Raw genomic sequence first — 20,006 nt, forward strand, 5'->3', positions numbered from 1 at the left:
GCCAAATTAATACCAACAATCGCATATGGCAGCAAATTTCTAAGAGGCCTTGGCGACGACCACTTGGACAAAATGATTACTAAGCTTTTCAAGAGGTTGTTCTGCTTACCAAATTATGGGGGTTATTCTAACTTTGGAGGAGTGTTAATCCGTCCCAAAAGTGACGGTAAAGTGACGGTTATACCACCAGCCGTATTACGAGTTCCATAGGATATAATGGACTCGTAATACGGCTGGTGGTAAATACGTCACTTTTCCGTCACTTTTGGGACGGATTAACACCTCCTCCAAAGTTAGAATAACCCCCTATGTTTCACCGGCCCAAGATCGACTAGAACTTGGCTTGGTAAAGCAGTCTCTAGCAAGGAAAGGGGCATTTATCAACCTACGCCATGAGCTCAAGGTAGCAAAAGAAGGCTCACTAAGCTCTCTATTTGGGTGGACATGATTTCGGACCCAACTTTCGCCTTCCACCTCTACCTTGAGTCCACCTTGACAATACTGGTCTTGAAGATCAACTACTCCAACTCAGCTCCCATCAGCTTGTCAAACGTGCAACGAAAGTAAGCATCAAGTCTCTCTCACATCTCTAGGAGAAAGACGCTTTATCGAAACGAGGCCATGCCTGGCTGGTTTTATCATCATACAGCTCTTTAATTCCACAACAATATCTGGGAGCAGCAATTAATCCACGGATTAAGGCAGCCCTTATGAAGTATTGAATGGGCTGCCTTCCAACATATGTCCATCTTCCCAGGTGGACAAGAGTCAATATGACTGACACCTGTTGATTATGTGGGCTGGCTCATGAAACGCTGACCCCTCAGATATGCCTATGCAAAAGCATCACAACAGACCGCAACAGGTTCCTATGACCAGTTTGGCTTCAAAGGGGGCTGCGCAGATGCAGACCGGCGATATTGGCAGGCTTTAAAGGGGATGACGTACAGCACAGCTGCAGACTGGCTAAATTCTTGGACAAATTAAGGCACCGTCTTCAAGAGAATGAACAGGCAAGACAAACGCGCACAATCAGCCTGCAAGTAACATCGTAGCACTCCGTAACTTAGCTGAAACATTTTAACTCAAATCGATTTTATCACTGTATTATGACTCCTTGTTTTTTTTGTTGTTTTTTTGTTGTTTTCCTTTTATTTTAGTTTTCTTCTTTTCCTCTTTTTTTTCTTTTTTTTTCACTTTTTTGTGTAATGGTCTTCATTGACCGAACACGTGTTTAAATAAAATACAATACAAAAAGTGATACAGGCTGATGGATCATTTTGTACAATTTAATTACATTGGAAGTAGAATTTGGAATAATAATCTGTGACCATACCTGAGCAAGTTTATTTCCAATAATTTTTAAGTTGTAAATGCAATTCTTTTTTGCTAATGTTTATGATAGGCCACTCTTGTGTTTACACACAAGGGATAACAGAAACAAATATCAGAAAATGGCTTCTAAAGAGTTTACAAATTCTCAAAGCATAGTAGAAACATAACACACTTCCTTACGTGCCTGTTTCATATGATCCAGAAATGAAATACAACGGGGTACATGCATTTTTGTACGCATTGATGTAGAATCGTTCGCACTTTGTTAGCACAACAATGAAAGATATTTTATTTTTAATCAGTGTAGAAGATTCAGCTGCACATTGCAGGGTACCTCAGGTTGTCCCTTGTTTTTTCTATGAAGGTCAGTGTGAGAAAGTGCCTTGTTTTGGCTAATCCCCAATTGGCACATTTAACTCTGTAGTAAGGTCATAATACATGGTACATAGAATGCACCAATAGCAGTAAATGTAACTGTCACCTGGACTGCAGCATGTATTAAAGCATCAACTGAACTGCCAGTAAAAAGTGACTCCGTGCCTACATTTACAGCCTTACTGTGGAAGCTTCAATACCTACCTATCAAAACAAGCCATTTTTGACATGAGAAAGGCCTACCTTTAAATACTAAACAGGTCATCCGTAAGTGCCATTTGAAAACCCATACAGCAGCATATTTGAAAGTGTAACATGTGGAACTTAAAGCTTGGTTTGTTCCTACTGTGACTAGCCTCCAACATCTAGATGTATTATTTAGGTGTTGTGGCTTTTTCTGCAAGAACAGCTAAAGCACTAATAAAACAATCTTTTGTAACTTGGTTTTTAAAAAGCTACAGGGTCCATTCAACTACTGTGATTCATATTTATAAAAATACAATTTTAATGCAGAAGTTGGAGTTTTGATACAAATAAAGAAAAAGTGACTTTTACAAAATTACACTTTTCGGACTGAAGCTCCAATAGCCTGCCTGGTCTGCCCTCTGTGCCAACGCCTCACTCCCTGAGTAGGTGAGAAACTGCATCCAAAGTAAGAGCAATGGGTTAAGCATTTTGGCAGAATGGCCTTTAGAGAGTTAGTCAGCTCAGCCTAACTCAGGAAGGGCTATTGGAAGGATTCTGAAACTTCATGAACTTGTAAGGGACCATTCAAGACCTGGTCATTAACAGTTAAGCATAAAGTGAAATGTGGGTAAAGGGCCACTTGATCCTGTGGTGTATCCTAACCATCCTGGCTGGGTCCTTTCACAGTGGGAGGGAAGCTGGTCAAAGAATAAGCTTGTGTGAATAGGTAGGATGCTCATTACTTTGGACACATCCCAGTGGAGACCAGAAGCCTTCTCCAAAGGGAGAAAGGTTCTCCCATTTAAATTTGCTTGAAATTGAAAGTTTGGTGAAAGTTAGCACGAAGAGAAACATGATCTGATGTGTTGAAAAAGGGGGGCGGCTTACCCTTAGGAACTGTGGAACTATTGTCTAGAGAGTTATCTCCTCCTATAGGCTAGTGCACTGCACACAAGTGTAGGCCAGGGCAACATTTTAATTACACTGGCATTATTTGTATTAATTTGAGGATATTGTGTTATGCTTGTTACATGAAATTCTCACAATTAAACCACTAACCCACTTCAAGTAATTATGCGCCATTAACAGTAAAAGTTTAAAATAAATGCGCCATTCACAAAACACACTTACAGGAAATGCACTGGAACAACAAAAAGTATGAAGCTTTTTTGCAATTTTTGTTCAGAGCATAATGTGTCTTCACACCAAAATTTCACAAAAATAATTGACTGAAATTTGTCATACTTACACCAAGCAAATTACACAAATGATGCACACCCCTACAAATGTGGCAACTCTTCTTCAGCTAGTCAGCATATGTCTAGTCCCATGGATGAACAAAAGAGCATCGGGCTCTCAAGGCAATGTATTGGTTGCAAGAGTAATGTGCCGGATCTGTTTCAACAGCAGGGTCAATGCACTGATACTGCTCCAAGCAGACTGGAGATGCATAATTTTTTTCTGGTGTAGGTATCTGGATTCACTTCCAGTGAACCAGGCACAGGAACAGGAGAAGAGCCTTTGATACCCCTGAGTCTCAAGCAACAGGAGGGAAGCCAGAACATTCTCCGTAAATATCACTTAAATTGCAAGACAGAGTCCATCTCTCCCTCACCTGGGTCAGAGAGCAGCCGGCAGCAGGGCAGCAGAGAGGAAAAGCAGTCTTTCCAGTTCCAGATCACTTCAATTGCAAGGAAGAGTCCAGCTCCCTCTCAGCTGGGTCAGAAAGCAGCAGGCAGCAGAGAAGTACAGGGGAAGAGCAGGCTTTCCATCAGAGTACTAGTCCTTGATGCAGAACAGCAGTTCTTCTCATAGAGCCCAGTTGTAGGCTCAGATGTGTCTGATGTAGTGGGGTGAGAGACCCAGTATTTATGCCCATTTGTGCTTTTGAAGTGAGGGAGACTTCAAAGAAGAGACTTTAAAGTGCACAGAGGTCGTTTCCTCCAAACCCTGGCTCCAGAGAATCATTAGGGGGTAATCAGCCTTTTATGTGTGAGAAGACACTGCCTATTTAGGTGTAAGGGTCAGCCCCTCCCACCCTTCCTGCCCAGCAAGAGCCATCAGAATGCAGATGAGGAAATGCATAAAGTGTAGCTGTCACCTACCCCAGAAGTGTATTAGAGACAGCCGCAGGCACACAGAGCTGTAAGAGCAGAGAAATGCCCGCTTTCTAAAAGTGGCATTTCTAAAATATAATGTTAAATCTGACTTTACAAGTAAAGTGGATTTATCATTATCATTCAAATGATATGAAACATGACATAGCTAATCCTCCTCAGTCAGGAATTACAGCTAAACATGTAATTAGGAGTTCTCAATGTTGATCTATGAGAAGGGTAGGCCTTACAGTAGTGAAAAATTAGATTGGGAGTTTTTCACTGCCAGGACATGTAAAACTTAAAGGTTCATGTCCTACGTTTTAGTTACATAGCACCCTGCTCTATGGACTACCTAGAACCTACTTTAAAGGTGATTTCTATGTAATAAAAGGGGGGTGGGTTAAGGCTTGGCAAGAGCTTTTAAATGCCAAACCAAAGTGGCAGTCGAACTGCACACACAGGCTCCGCAGTGGCAGGCCTGAGACATTTTATTTAATTTACAGGCCGCGAGATTATGGCATACCACTTTAAAAGGGACTTACAAGTATGTTAAATATGCCAGCTCTTTAAACAACAATGTTACCATATTTAGGGGAGATGCACATGCACGTTAGCACTGGTCAGTAGTGGTAAAGTGCTCAGAGTCCTAAGGCCAATAAATAGAATTAGCAGAAACATGGCAAGTAGGTAAAAACGTTGGGGTAAGACCACTCTAAGACTGACAGGTCTGACAACCAATTTCTTGTAATTTCCAGAGAACTATTTGGATGCTTTCCTTGTCATTAGAACAGTATGCCTTGCAAGCTGGAATACAAGCGGTTGTAAAACAAGTGCTTGGTAGCCTAAGAAGTAGCGACGGGTAACTATTGTGCCTCCTTTTAATTTGAGAGTGAAAGAAATAATTTACCAACTAATCCAGGAGGTCTCTGAAAGGCAGCATCCAGAGTGAGTATTCAAGTTTTCAATCATAATCCATAAGCACTGTGCTGTAACACATTAGAAACTAAACATTAATGGCAAAGACAAGAACTGTGCAAAACCTTGATATTTGACAACATAGTCTAAACATATGTAATTTAAACATTTTGAATACAATGGAGACTTTAACTGTTAAACGCTCTTCACGAGAATCTGAGCAAATAAGTGCTTGTTAAATTTCCTGTGTAGCTATACCGCATCAAGGCTCTGTCATCCCCATTGAAAGAGTCAACTAGGATAAGCATTTATATTGACCTGAGGATGTGGTATCCAGCTTTATATTCAGCCTATGCTCTCCTAGTTCCAAGTATTGTTTTGACTTACAAACTACTTCTAAGTGAACAATTGACAAGTTGAATTGAGGATGTGAAATCTATATGGGCATTGCCTAGAGCCTTCTCCAGCATGACAGAGTTTTGCCTCAGCCATTCACCTTTGAGAGAACCGGCCAGGAGAATCTAATTGTGCTTGTCATCTAGCTGTGTATCTGGTTTAGCGTTTTAAAAACACTTTTATCCAATTGGAACTTTTTCATCATATCAATATTATTTAATTCAGAGCCTGAATAAATTTATGACAACAGTGTCTATCAGCACCTGCTTGAGTGAATTGGGCTCCATATTAGCCGATCATGTAGCCTAACATGTCCCTTGGTTGTAGTCCAAATAAAATGACTAAAAGATTTAGATTGGCAGACAGATATCCTGTCCGCCGAATTACAAATTCCATTATATCATGTGGAAATTGTAATATGGCAGGCGGGATATCCGTCACATTTGTGACAGAGTATCCCATCCGCCAAGATCATAATCAGGCCCAAAAAATAATGGTAGAACATTTCTCTCCTTAATACATTTTATTTTGCCCATAAAATAAACAACTATTTTATCTTCCAAAAGACTTGCATTATGACATTTACATGACTAATATGTACATTTTCCTAAATTCACACCCCAAACCTTTAGTGGTGTTTCTTAGAAATTGGGCCTCTAATTGGAAGAGGTATGCATGCTGGCCAATTGTGGACCACAGTCCTAGTCATGGTAAATCAGATATACAATCTAAATTCACCTTTGCTCACCCTCTTGTAGCTTGGCACAGAACAGTCAGGCTTAACTTAAGAGGCAATGTGTAAAGTATTTGTGCAACACTTAAATTACAGTAACATAGTGAAAGAAAACACAAAAAGATTCCACAAAATGATAAAAATCCAACAATTAAAAGTCAGATATAAATTTTTAAAGATTAAGGCCCTAATTATGACCTTGGCTGTAAATAACAAACACCTGTGCTGACTTCCACCAGCATAGCGCCGTGGAGGCGGACATCTGTCTACCATAATAACCGACAGAAAACAGCCACAATCACAAATCCGCCAGACCCACTGAACATGGTAAGCTGTCGGTACTACCTCCCATACCGTTACGGCACCAACACTACACCCTCCAAATAATGGCCCACCAATCACCATAAAGGACATTCAGCGGCAGTCAACTATTGGCGGTGAACACCGCCAGAGCGGATAAGGCCCTTCAAGGACAAAACAAGACAACATTGGCCAGAAGAAAAAACCCACACCTGACACAAATACACACACCACACCCACCCACCAACAGCACTCTAAAACACACACCCACATTACCCACAATCCTTCGCTAACACGAAAAGACTGCAATAGCTAGCCACGCAAATCACATAGACAACTAAACACACACACCACAACCATCCATTCATCCTTCACACACCACACACCCCACCACATTACTCAACACCCTCTGCACAACATACACAACACCCATGTGGCCACAAAGGCACCCCCGTTTCACTGATAAGGAGTTGCAGGTCACGGTTGAGGAAATAGTCAGGGTAGAGCCACAGTTGTTTGGAACACCGATCCAGCAGATATCCAATGCCAGGAAGATGGAGCTATGGCAGAGGATCTTGGACAAAGTGAATGGCATGAGACAGCATCCATGGACAAGGGACGACATCAGGAAGAAGTGGAATGGCTTAAGGTACGTTCCATAGCAGCAAGGCACCAGCAGACTGGCGGTGGATCCCCACCTCCTCTCTCACAGCTGACAGCATGGGAGGAGCAAGTCTTGGCAATCCTGCATCCTGAGGGACTCACTAGAGATGCCGTAGGACTGGACACTGGTGAGTCAATATTACTACCTATCCCTCGCATACCTGCATGCCACTACCACCCCTCATCCTGAAACCCATCACTCCACTCCATCCCACACAGTGCACCACCACAATTAACAAACCTAAACGCCAATCCCTGTATGCCATACCCACTGCATGTGCATCCCTTCAAGCCCTGCATGTGCACCCATCACCAAGGCATGCACAGCATGGAGAACTAACAATCCCACAATACATCACCATACACAAACAAAGGTGTCAGGACTACAGCAATAATACAGGGGAAGCTATGGATGCAGAATATGACACATACATGTAGCATAATACACCACTTACATCCCCACAGACGCCCTAGCCAATCTCAGCAGTGAGGAGGTGCCACAGCTACTCATTCCCCCACCAGACGATGCCCCCAGTGATGACAGCAGCAGAGTTCTAGATCTGTATGAACTCCCTGATCAATGGTCATTCGGATACCCCAGCCCACACCCAGTCTGCCACAGAGCCTTCCCCCTCAGTATCCAACACCATAGCAGCCACCCAATGTCCCCAGGCCTTTGTCCCCAAGAGACGTCAATCAGCAGTGTGCCCACCTGTACAGGGACCCCAGTCCACACTTCACAGGCAAGACAATGAACATCCTGGGGTCAGTGGAAGTGGGCACACTGTTCAGGGGACACAGGCACGGGGGCTAGGGACACTCGAAGGGCAGCTGTGTGCCAGGGGGAGGACAGGCCCAGGGAACTGACTGTCCAGGAGGCACTCACTAACGTCCTAGGGGCTTACCAACAATCCCAGGATAAGATGGGTCAGGTGATAGACATCACGTAGGAGAACCAGTAGCTGCAGGAGGAACACCACCAGGAGATCAGGAAAGATTTGCAGGCCCTCAACACCACCATGGTCTCCATAGCAGGGGTGCTGGGTGATGTGGCCAACATCATGAGGGAGTATTCATCACACAAGTGGGCCCCTTCCACCAGCCAGTCAGCTGACCAGCCCTTCACATCTGCTGCAGCTAGTGGACAGGAGGCCCTGCCACAGCACCCACAGGCCACCAGCACCCCTCCTCCTGCAGAAGGTGAACCAGCCTGCAAACGTCCCTGCGACCCAGACAGACCAAGACCACTGCTAGGAAATGAGCCCCTCTTGAATGTCCCCCTTGTGTTCCAATGTGTCAGCTTGTCCACTTTGAACAGCCATTGCTCCCATTTCTATTGCCCCTTGGACACTGGACCTGTGCTAGAAACATACTGAACCACTGCCCTAGACTATTCCCAACCATCACCCTACTCTATTGTACTTCCCATTGTAGAACTATTTTCAATACAGACCATTGGACACATCTTGAGTAATAGTGATTTATCTACAAGTAATGTACAATGTAATGAACTGTAATGAACAGCATGATCCTGTGTAAATGTCCAGTAACGTGTTGACCCATCCAACAAATGTGTCTTAGCAGTCTGTACACATCACAGTAGTACACTGTTGGAACAACACCAACATCTGCAATAAGGTATAGGTGACAGTCAGGCGGGATGCAAAGGGAATGACTGGCATCGTGCTGCAGACACAGTACAACACTAAAATGTAGTCTTGCTTAGTTCAACAGTATTACTTAAGTGTCATTGGAAGTACTGCTGGATCAAATGGGACTGTTGTCCGCATCCTTTTCCTCTTTCTCCTCCTCACTGTCCTCAGTGTCCACTGTTGCCACGGCTGCATTGTCAGATAGGGTACGTGCTGTCTGAGGGCCAAATTGCACAACATGCAGCACACAACAACGATTCTGCAGACCTTCTCAGGGGAGTAGCATAGGGATCTACCTGTCAGATGGAGGCACCTGAACCTAGCCTTCAGGAGACCGAAGGTCCTTTCTACAATCCTCCTGGTATGCCCATGGGCATCATTGTACCTATTTTCAGCCCCTGTTCTCAAATTCCTAACAGGGGTCATGAGCCAGGAAAGGTTTGGGTAGCAGGAATCACCTGTAAGAAGTAAGGGACACACATTAACCCTGCGCAATGGCATGAGCCATGACTCCTGAAGGCATACACTCACAAACATTGGGTGGGAAAACAGGCTCACCTATTGGCCACACTCTGTAGTTGTGCCATGAGCTCCGGGAAACTGGTATTCCTCAGGACAAATGCATCGTGCACCAACCCTGGATATTTGGCAGTGACACAAGAGATGTACTAGTCAGCAAGGCACACCATCTGGACATTGAGTGGAAACTCTTCCGATTACTGTACACTTGCTCATTGGCCCTGGGGGGACTAAAGCAATATGGGTCACATTGCATACAATCCAGCCTTCACAGTGGGTAAATCATCTACCTGGGGGAATGCGATGTAGCTGCACATGTGTTTGAGCAAGGCAGACAAATCCCTTGCAGGCACAATAGACAACATTGGCTGTGACATCCCTGCAGCCAAGCCCACTGTCACCTGGAAGGGGCCAGTTGCCAGTAAATGGAGCACTGAGAGTACCTGCACAAGAGGGGGGATTGCTGTGGTGATACAGATAGAAGGTAGCATAACAGCCTTCAATTGTGCACACAGCTTTGTGATTGTGGCCCAGTCCAGAAGATAGGTGAGTATGATGTGCCGGTCTTCCAGTGTAGCCAAGCCCACAAGGGGTCTGTACACAGGTGCTTGCCTCCTCCTATTCCTCCGCTGTGGTTGGTACCTAAAGGACTCATATGTAGAAAAGGAGTGTCAACAGGAGTCATGACAACACTACTGCAGTGTACACAGAGGATGTTTGTATGTTGGACACTGGAACTGTGTAGGTGAGTAAATTCAACTACTATGACGCACTTGTTAATCTGTACATGTGTACCAGCATTAGAAAATGGCACCCACCTGTCCTATATTCAGGGACAGGTGGAAGTTACCTCACACCGCTGGCGTCATTGCAGAAGGCAGTCGTCACCGCCGTGCAATTCCTCATTGGCTAACATAGCCCACTATTGAGTGTGGGTACCAACGCCGACAGTGACGATGTTCACCGCCGTGGACGTGACCACCATTTCCCTTTCTAGCACTTGATTCCTAACTTTCCACAGAAAGACATCTCCACTGAGTGTGCTGCTGTGACCTGTGTCTGGAACCAGCCATGGCTTGTGCTACAGGGGAAAGGGCCCCAGCCATCATGTCAGAGGAGTTGGAGTGCCTCATGGACAGGGTCCAAGCCCAGTATGGCCAGTTGTATGGGCCTCCAGACCAACAGGAGAGTACACCATCGGTACGATGCATGTGACATGACTGCATGGAGATGTGTGTATGTTCTGGCAGTGTGTCAGGTGGGGGAATGGCTGGTGGCAGCGTCAATGCAGGGGTACAGGTCATGTGTGTGCCTGATGAGGGGAAATGCTTTTTATGGTCCATATGTGCGACTGGCTGGATTGTCAGGTTCATGGTGTACAGCCTTTTGTGTTTCCTCTGCAGGTCAGCAGAAGACAGGATTGTGGCGTGCCATCACCAAGGACATGCGGACCCTGCGGGTCTATAGCAGGCGAGCACCCACTCCAGTAAACAGTGGGAGGACCTGAGACGGCGGATCTGGAAGACCGCAGAGGCCCAACTAGGGATGGCCTCCCAATGAGGAAGGGGTGCCCATCGGAACCTGACCCCCCCTTATGGCCCACATACTGGCAGTGGCCTACCCAGAGCTGGATGGGTGTCTGAGGGCATCACAGCAGCCACAAGGGGGTGAGTACAGTGTGTATGTCAACCATATCTGTTGCCTGGCATGGGATTTGGGTGCAGGGTACTAGTCAGTGGATGCCCTGATATGCCAGTTCAGATATTGCTGTGTGGTCCAGATCAGGATAATAGGGTGTAAGGCATGTATTAGATAGCTAGGTAGGTGGCTTCCCATGTCAGGCAGGGCTCAGCTGGTCCCAGTGGGTGTGTAGCTGGCAGTGTTTGGCAGAGTATCTAGTGGCACGAATTAACTAGCCTCCTGAAAAAAGGACAGGTAGGTCTTTGTCTTATAATACAGGGACAGGGCGAAGGTCCTGACGAAGGTCGTATGACCCTAGCTGGCATTAGAAACAGGCCGAAATATGTTGACTCTCTTCAGAGATTGGGGTGTACAGGTTACTAACTCCTAAAACACCACCAATTATATTTTAATCCTCTCCAGGCTGTACCGGAATAAAATAGGATGAGTGGTCAGCCTGAGTCAGTTTTATATATATATTGTTTCTGTTGTTCGTCTTCGGTCCCTGTGCCATAATTGTTGGTCTTGTATATTTTGCTTACATGTTCCCCCACCCTTACTGCTCCACTCCAAAGGGGATTCATATTTTTGGAGTGTGTTAGCAGAGCCTTAAGATGAAGCATGCCACAATTTGTGGGTGAGGGCTGTTTTTTCAAAATATTGTTATTTGAATCAGTCGGGTTTTGATACTTGACTATATTCCTTGTCCTCTTTGTGTGATTACTTTGGTTAAGGGAGGTCGGACAGGAATACCCTCTCACCCATCCATAGTGTGTTGAAGTGTTTGGCTTCTACCTGCTGTGGTACTTAGCCAATGGTAAGTCAGTCTCAGTGTGTGATAGTGATGTATCTACCATCTGTGCTGTTGGTGCTGAGATTGATTGACCCTGTGCTCCCTTTCTCTCTCTCTCCTCTCTCTCTTTTTGTCATCCTGTCCATGTGTGGATTAGCACCATCTGGTGAAGGAGCAGGGGCACCGGCAAGTGATGAAGCTGCAGCCCACGGGACCCAGGAGTCAGAGTGCATCAACTTCGAGGCGACCAGTGGGCTGGAGGATAAGGGGAGCACCACAGCGGGGACAGGAGTTGACACCACTGACTCTGATTTATCCTCTGATGGGAGCTCCCTGGTGGCGGTGGACCCCTCTGGGACCACACCAGCTAAAGGTTCTACCGCCAGCCCCGTACCAGCACCACCCTCCCAGTAGCCCCCCACCAAGTTTCCCTTGCCCGCTCACCCAGGATGGTGGGCATTTCCTTCACCCCAGGCACATCAGGCCCTGCCCTAGTCAGCCCTGCTGCCCTGAGTGAGGAGGCTATTGACCTCCTGAGATCCATCTCTGTAGGGCACCCAACCATTGTGAATGCCATCCAGGGCTGGCATCCCAGATGCAGCAATGCAATGCCTTCCTGGGGGCATCCACAGTAGGTTGGCGGCCCTACAGAGACCGTTTCAGGCTCTGGCCTCTTTACTGATGGCAGCCAGTGTTCCTGTTTTATCCGTCCCCCCTCCAACTACAACTACCCAGTCCCACTACCCAACACAAAAGACTCGCACAGACAAACACAATCAGCACACTTCAGTCCACAAGCTCTCACACAGCCAACAGACAGATGCACACACAACATCATCCACTGCCTCCACTGTCTCCCTCTCCTCCTCCACCCTCACAGTCACATCCTAACTCACAACTGCATGCACTGCATCAACCGTCCCAGATCCTGCCACCTGCACAGCCTTGCCCATAGTCACTGCAACAGCAGACACGTAGTGATCCCCCCTACACACCACATGTGCTGTCATCAGCACCTGTCATCAGCACCACCACATGCAGCACACCCACCTCACTTGCAGGCACCACCATATCATCCAAACATCCTGTTTGTCCTCCCCTACCTTGTCTGCCCCCCTACAGTAACACACACATGCTCACATCAGACCCCCAACAGCCATCCACCTCGCACATTCACACTGTTCATGCACCTGCACCCAAGTCCAGCACACCTCCTCCTCCTGCAACCACTCCCTCTACCTCCACTCCCATCCCTCCTCCCACATCCCGCCCCATTGTCCCTAAGAAGCTTTTCCTTGCCCGCCTTGACCTCTTCCCACCCCCTCCATGCATCCTGCCGGTAAAAAGAAGGTCCCTCTACCCCAGGCCAGTTCCTCAAGCACCCAGTCCGACACAGCTCCACCCCCAAAGTTTCCAGCTGCCACTATGGGGCACATGAGTGTAAAGATGGACCCCCGCAACATGGACACTCCTCCCCCCCAAACAGGACTAAAGTGCTGCCCCCTCCCAGACTGCCAAGACCATGGGACCACCTCCAAAACCCAGGGCCAAGGAGGCCCCATCAAAGTCCCAGGGCCAAGGATGCCCCATCAAAGTCCCTGCCCAAGGATCCCCCCAGAAATAAAAATCAAAGGCCAAGGAGTCTCCCTAGAAATCAAAGGCTAAGAAGGCCCCCCAGAAATCAAAGGCCAAGGAGGCCCCCCAGAAAACAAAAGCCAAAGAGGCCCCGCAGACATCCAAGGCCAAGGAGGCCCCTTAGAAAACAAAGGCCAAGGAGGCCCCCAGAAATTAAAGGCCAAGGAAGCCCCCTAGACATCAAAGGAGAACCCCCCGAAATCTCTGGACAAGGAGGAGCCTCAGAAATCCCTGAAGAAGGAGGAGCCCCAGAAATCCCTGTACTAGGAGGCCCCACAGAAATCCCCAGACCAGGAGGCCCACAATATAGTGGCCATGGAGCAGCATCCAGAACCAGAGGCCAAGGGGCACCATCAATAACCAATAGGCAGCCAGCACCCTCCTCATCCTGTGGGCAGCCAGCCCCCTCCAGAACCAGTGGACAGCCAGTGCCCTCTTCATCCTGTGGGCAGGAAGCCCCCTCCTGAACCAGTGGGCTAGGATCCCCCTCACAATGCGTTGCAACCCCCATCCACCCCACACCCCCACCATCTGAGGTGCCAACATGATGACCCTGAACAGTGGCATCCCGATGTTGTCAGGAGTCAAGTTGGGGCTTGGACTTCGCCCTGTGGGCATTAATGACTTTGGACTGGCCTTTGGACCTGCATTTATTTATCTCTGCAGTTGTGCATGTTTTTGTATTTTACATATTCATACAATAGGAATAAAGTGGTTGGAACTTTGTATGTGTCCTGCTTTTATTTACTACTGGGTTCTGTTGCTGTTTATTCCTGTGCATGTGTTTCTGGGTGTGTGGTGTGTGTATGGTCTGTTTTTTGCATGTGTGTGTATCACCCTCCTACCCTTGTGTGCTAGGCGGCTGTACTCTCCCTCGTAGTCTTCGTTGGTGTTGGTGCTCCAGGACAGCAATGGCATGGTACAGCATTGGGAATACTTGCATTTCTGGTTCCATGGAGGCCACGGACTCCTGTGTGTCCCTGGAGGAGAGTGGCTCCTTTTAAGTCATGTGGCTCTTGGTGTGATTGCTACCGCCCCCGGAAATCGTGGTGGTGTGTTGTGTTATAATATGGTGGGCGGATCCTTGTCTTTCACCTGCCTGTATGTGGCTACCGCCATGTTCGGTGTTCCTACCGCACTGGCGGTTGGTGTGGTACATTGGTTGTATACCAGAGGGATCACAACCATGGTCATCATTTGGCAGTCATTACCGCCAGCCTGTTGGTGGTGATACTGCGACATTAACCCTGGCAGTCAGAAGACTGTCAGGGTCATAATGACCACCTAAATGTGAAAACAGTGCTTTGAAGTCACTAGCGGTCAAAGGGTTACTTGAGGTCCCGAGGGACTGGTGCAAATCCAAAATTCAGGCCGACCGCGATGGAGGGTAGGCTGGCCACAGGCCTCAGACAGGCCCCGTTGAAACAGTACCTATGATGAAGCCTTTGTTGATGTTGCGTCACCATCGAACTGCACAAAGAGTATCCTGCATTGTCGTCGAACCCGTTCAAGTGAATGGAAATGCATCATTGTCGAGCAGAGTAGATCCTAGATCCGGTGTCCATCGGTGTTGAGTTGCGCCAGGAGTTGAGACAATGTCATTGAGCAGCTGCTGTATTGACTTTGAAGGGAAGATGCCGAGGTTCCAATCCAGATGCGTCTTCGTCAAGAGGGAAAAGGCTGCAAAACCCACTTCTGAGGCCCAGGACTGGAAAGGGTCACCTCAGGCAAGGGATGGACTCACAGATGGCAGAGTTCAGCAGTACCAGGAGAGTTGCAGGCAGTTTTAAATGTCCATGAGACTTCAGGAGAAAAGTGGGTAAAACAGAAAGCCTTTGGAGACTCTTGGGTGCAAGGATGTAGAGAACAAATCCAGTCCAACTCACTGCAGGCAAGAAACAGCAGTCAGCAGCCAACACAGCAAAGCAAAGAGCAAAGTGCCAATCCCTCCTACAGCACAGCACACAGCATGCAGTAGGCCAACAAAGTAATGCAGGTGCAATGTGTCAATCCTTCCTGGCAGCACAGCAGTCCTTCTTCAGGGCAGAGTGTTCTTGGTTCCAGCAGACTTCCGATTTGGTGGAGTTTGGGGACCAGAATTTATACCTAAATGTGGATTTGAAGTGGGGGAGACTTCAAAGAGGCCTTTGAAGATCACCATGTCCCTGCCCTTTCTTCCCTTGCTCCAGACACTTGATTTGGGTACAAAGAGGCACATCCCTATTCAGGTACAAGTGTCAGCTTCTACCACCTATCTAGCCAAGGAAGACACATCCGTCTGGCGTCTATATTTTACCAATTGGAAGTAACACTTTAAGGAGGCTTCAAGCTAACCCCGATGCTAAACTTTGGAAGGGACAGGCCTTGCAGTAGTAAAAATTAACTTAAGAGTTTTTCACTACTTGGACATGGTAAACATAAAAGTACGTGTCCAACTCTTTAAATACACTGCCTCCTGCCCTTGGGGTTAATCAGGGTCTACCTTTGGGGTGACTTATATAAAACAAAAACGAAGGTTTGGGCACTTGCCAGGAGGAAGTGGCAGTTTAAAACTGCACACACAGACTCTGCAGTGGCAGGTCTGAGACATGTTTATGTGGCTATCGTAGTGGGTGGCACACTCAGTGCTGCAGGCCCAATATTAACATTTAATTTTAGGCCCTTAACACATATCGTGCACTTCAATAGGGACTTACAAGTAAATTAAATATGCCAATTGTGGATAGCCAGTGTTACTAAGTTTAGTGTGGACAGCACATAAACTTCAAAACTGGTCAGCAGTAGTAAAGAGCACCAAATCCTAAAGTCAGTAAAAATTAAGTCTGAAAAACAAGAGGTCAGAAGGCAAAAAGTCAGAGGAAACCACGTCAAGGGGAAGGTTGGCAGGTCTAACTGTGGTCATCCAATGCAATACTACTATGTTTATATAAAATTATGTGGAGTGAATTACTTGAACTGCTGTGTTGCCAGTACCTCAAAAGAGTGTACTATAAGCCAATCACCTTGGACCTTGCATAAATTGCCGCTGAACCAAACATCACATGCAAAACAAAATGAACACTTCTTCCCAAAATCTACATTTGCAAATATCCTATCTTCAGGCAACACAATAGAACTTTTTTACACAGCGGTTCTAGGGGATCTTGAAGGAGAACACATAAAATGCAAAACAAAAAAGAGTTACATACCGTATAATATCACTCTGGGACAAAAACTGGCTATTATGGACATCAATGACAATCCATAACCTACAATATAATAAGCCGACAAAGGAGGAAATATAGTTATTATACACACAGATGATGACCTAACACAAAATCCAACTTCTGAGGTACAAAAAGACCTGTCAGACCTCCTTGACAAATGGTACAATAAGAGCCTTCTTAGTTTCGAAGCAAAGAAATTTCTTTATATATCAAACATCCAGTAATGGCTACTCTACATGTATTAACAAAAATACATACACCTGGATTCCCACCAAAAGAACGGCCTATCATTGCTAGCATATACTCGATCTGCTCCAGACATGTGAAGTATATAGACCATTGTTAGAAATTGGGGTCTATATTTGGCAGAATTATAAAACCTTGTCCAAGTAGGGACCACAGTCCTAGTCAGGGAAAGTCACAACACAATCCAAACTATTCTGTGCTCACCCTCTGGTACCTTGGCACAGAGCAGGCAGGCTTAACTTAGAAGGCGACGTGTAAAGTATTTGTGCAATAACTCATACAGTAACATAGTGAAAACACCACAAAAGTACTTCACACCAGTTTAGAAAAATAGATAATACTTATCTGAATAAAGATAAAAATGACAAAAATCCAATATGCATGTCGATATATCCCTTTTTAAAGGTTTAAATGAGTCTCAATCCTTAAGAATCAGTGATTATATCCTTGTAACACACTGTACATAGCATGCATCGAAAATAACAATGCCTGGGGGTGGCAGAGGAGAAGATGTGTTGAAAAATAAGGCGCTGCGCCAGATTTTCCGGTGCGGGACAGATGATGATTTGTTTCTTTCCGCACTGAGAGGTGATGAGTTGACTTACAGGAGCACAGCCTTGGTTCCTCACTGCGATGCAGGAATATTTTGATGCCCAAGAACAATGCATTGAAAACCCTTCACATGCTGGTAGAAGGAGCAGGCACTTTTTCGATCCGATAGGTGATGCAGCGATTTTTCCACTGCGAGGCAGGTGCTGCATCAATTTCTGCCGGCGTTGCATTGATTTTCTGACATACAGGGATTTTCTTCTCTGAGTTGAAGTGTTTGTGGCCCTGAGAATTCAGAACAGGAGGCACGCTCAATCCAAGCCCTTGGAGAACACTTGTGGGGAAGGCAGAGTCCTTCCAGCAGAGTCAGAGGCCAGCAGAAAGGAGGCAGTGGGGCAAGAAGCAGGGCGCAGTCCTTCCCAGCAAAGCAGTCCAGATGAGTCCTTTGGTCAGCCAGGCAGTCCTTCTCACAGAGTCCAGGTGTAGATCCAGAACTGTCAGATTTGGTGGGGTCAGAGACTCTGCATATATACCCAAAAGTCCCTTTGAAGTGGGGGAAACTTCAAAGAGTGGTTCTGAAGTGCACAAGTTCCCCTTTCAGCCCAGTCCTGTCTGCCAGGATCCCTGTGAGGGGTTATCAGTCCTTTGTGTGAGGATAGGCCACTGGCCTTTACAGGGTACGAGAGAGCCCCTCCACCCTTCCTGACCAGGGAGATCCATTCAGTATGCAGATTAATGCAGATGTGACTGAGTGTCCTGTGTTTATGGCTGTCTGGGTGGAATGCACAAGGGGAGCTGTCAACCAGCACAGACCAGACGTGGATTGGAGACAGCCTGTAAGGAATAGATGAAAGTAAGTGCAGAGAAATGCCCACTTTCTAAAAGTGGCATTTCTAAAATAGTGATATTAGATCCAACTTCACCAGTCGGCAGGATTTCCTATTACCATTCTGGCCATACTAAACATGACAGGACTACTCCTTTCAGATCAGAATCTACCACTTTAAAGTATATGAGAACAGTTCTAATGTTGGCCTATGAGAGGAGCAGGCCTCACAGTAGTGGAAACATATTTGTGAGTTTTTCACTACCCGGATATGCAAAACACATAAGTACATGTCCTGCCTTTTACGTATATAGCACCCTGCCCTATGGGTTATCTAAAGCCTACTTTAGGGGTGATGTATTTAGTAAAAGGGGAGTTTAAGGCTTGGCAAGTAGTTCTAAATGGCAAGTCGAAGTGGCAGTGAAACTGCACACAAAGGCCTTGCAATGGCAGACCAGAGACATGGTTAAGAGGCTACCTATGTAGGTGTAACAACCAGTTCAGAAGGCCTACAAGTAGCATTTAATTTACAGGCCCTGGGCATTTCTAGTGCACTTCACTAGTGACTTACAAGTAAATTAAATATGCCAATTCGGAAGGAACCAATGTTACAATTTTTAGGGGAAAGTGCACTTGCACTTTAGCACTGGTCAGCAGTGGTAAAGTGTGCAGAGTCCTAAAACCAGCAAAAACATGGTCAGGAAAATGGAGGGAGGCAGAAACAAATTTGGAGGATGACCACCCTAAGGCTGTCAGGTCTAACAACCATGAACTGCAACCATTTGTGAAAAACCTACCTTCATACATAAGGTACACAAAAGACATACTTCTCAAACCTAACAATTTTGACTGGCAGTCCAACTGCATGCAGGCCACAATAGATGTGATTAGGCTCTATACATCAATCAAATATTGTTAGAAGCAGTGGAAAACACCATCTCAACCACATCAGTACATTTTTAGAAGGAATCAGAAGATTCTTGCTATGCTTGATTTCTGCCTATGCAATGACCTTTTCCCCTTCAATTGTTCCATCTTACTACAACTGCAGGAGACTGCAATAGGGACCAAATGTGCTCCCCCATACACTGGCATCCTAATTGGTGAAATTAAGAAGCACTGGCTTTGGCACAAGAAATATGAAAGGTTTAACAGCAACATCATCCTCTGGGCAAGATATATCGAAAACTTATTGATGGAAGGGTCCAATGAACTCTTCAAGGAATACATATCAGAACTTCATGTGAACAAAGGAGAAATACAAGTGACATTCTCAATCTCCAAAGACTAAGTAGAGTTCTTAGAAATTACAATACACATTGAAAACAACAAACTATACAGCACATTACACAGGAAGACCACAATTGCTAACATACTGAAAGGGGAGTACCAATGAATCAAAAGAAATCTCAGCAAAAGCGAAAACTACAAATACAAAGTGACTGAACTTGCACATTTTTTAAAAGAAAGTAACTATGAGGAAAATCATTTAGTAAACACCATGCAAGAAATTGTCCAATTAAATAGAAACCAACTTATTTTGGACACACAATACTGGAACTACATAACCCAGCATCATATTCATCACAGCATATCATAATGCTCATCATCGGGCGACCAAAATGCAAAAACCCAGCCTTTATGCAAGAGCATAATTCATGCATTTTGTTTATATGCAATATGTTAACCTTTTGCATTGCAGACTTTAACCTTGAAAAACACTATTAATGATGTTTGCAATAACTGTTCATTTGCAAGGTATTGCTGCAGACTTACTGAGTGTGTTAGGGTGTGGTCCCTTTCTAGGACCTTCTAGAAGCTTTCTCTGCAGCATGTCTGGGTGTGGTTTGTGGGATGGGCCAGACTCTATATAAGGGAGCCAGCCCAGCTCCAAGTGC

The sequence above is a fragment of the Pleurodeles waltl genome, chromosome 2_2 (assembly GCF_031143425.1).
Source record: "Pleurodeles waltl isolate 20211129_DDA chromosome 2_2, aPleWal1.hap1.20221129, whole genome shotgun sequence".
Taxonomy (NCBI): Eukaryota; Metazoa; Chordata; class Amphibia; order Caudata; family Salamandridae; genus Pleurodeles; species Pleurodeles waltl.